Source organism: Zalophus californianus, chromosome X, assembly GCF_009762305.2.
Source record: "Zalophus californianus isolate mZalCal1 chromosome X, mZalCal1.pri.v2, whole genome shotgun sequence".
Lineage (NCBI taxonomy): Eukaryota > Metazoa > Chordata > Mammalia > Carnivora > Otariidae > Zalophus > Zalophus californianus.
Genome location: NC_045612.1, coordinates 102,853,308 through 102,854,952, shown reverse-complemented (window position 1 = coordinate 102,854,952; position 1,645 = coordinate 102,853,308).

Here is a 1,645-nt window from a genome sequence, read left to right as displayed (position 1 = left end):
CCTACCGTATCTGCACCCTTTCTACCCTCTTCATTGTGGCCTCTTCTCTACATTTAGCTGTGGAGTGTGTTCTACCAGTCTTCAAGTTGTTTTCTTGTTTATTTACTTTGATATGAGTATTATCTAGGTATAACTATGGGACAGAGTGAGTTTAGGATCCTCCTATTCTTCTATCTTCCCAAGAAGATTTGTATATATTCTTAGGAGTTACGTCTATGCAAATCCATTGCTTATTTTTTAAATGGCATTGTTTGTCTTTTAATTGTGGCATTGTAAGAATTTATATATTCTTGATACAAGTCCCTTATCAGATATATTATTTGAAAATATTTTCTCCCATTCTGTGGATTGTCTTCACTTTCTTAATGGTGTCCTTTGAAGCACAAAAGTTCTTAATTATGATGGAGTTCAATTTATCTATTTTTTCTTTTGTCACTTGTGCTTTTGATGTCATATCCAAGAAACCATTTCTTAATTCATGGTCACAAAAATTTATACCTAGGTTTCCTTCTAAGAATTTTGTAGTTTTAGCTTTTACATTTAGGTCTCTGATCTATTTTGAATTAATTTTTGGATATGATATAAGGTAGGAATCTAACTTCATTCTTTTACATGTGGATTTCTAATTATCCCAGCATCATTTTTTGAGAAGGCTATTCTTTCCCCATTGGATGGTCTTGGTACGCTTGTTGAAAATCAGTTGACCATAGATATATGGGTTTATTTCTGGACTCCCAGTTCTATTTTGTAGATCTATATATTTAAACTTATGCTGATGCAACACTGTCTTGATTACTGCAGCTTTGTAGTAAGTTTTGAAATAGAGAAGTATGAGTTGTCCAACTTTATTTTTCTTTTTCAGGATTGTTTTGGCTATTCTGGAGCTTGCTAATTTCTTTCCAAAAAAGTCTAATTGGAATACTGATAGAGATTGCACTGGATCTGTATATAATTTGGGGGTGTGTTGCAATCTTCATAGTATTAATTCTTCTGATCCATAAATATGGGATGTCTTTCAATTTCTTTAGGTCTAGGATTTTTTTTTTCCTCCTCACCCTGAGTCCAGGTCTAGAATCGTTTAAAATATAGATTCTGATTTAGACAGGGGCCAAAAATCTAAATTTCTAAACAAGGTCTCAGGTGGTGCCAGACCACACTCTGAGTAACAATGCTCTAAAAGGGAGACTTCTACCCTTTGTTGTCTTAGTCTGTTTGGCTGCTATAACAAAGTACATAAACTGGGCAGCTTATAAACAACAGAAATTTATTTCTTATAGTTCTGAAGGCTGGTAGTCCAAGATCAGAATGTCAGCATGACTGGATTCTGGTGAGAACCCTCTTCTGCATCATACATGACCACCTTCTTGCTGTATTCCCACATGGCCAAAGGGTAGAGGGAGCTCTCTAGTCTCTTTTATAAGGAGCGTTAATCCCATCCATGAGGGCTCCACTGTCATGATGTAATCATTTCCCAACGGCCTCACCTCCTAATACCATCACATTGGGGGTTAGGATTTCGACATACGAATTTGGGGGATGGAAACACACATTGAGTCTGCAGCATTTATTGAGGTTTGGAGTTAAGGAGGACCCGTGTATTGGTCTCCACAAACAGAAATGCCCATTCCCGGATAAAGAAGATGTG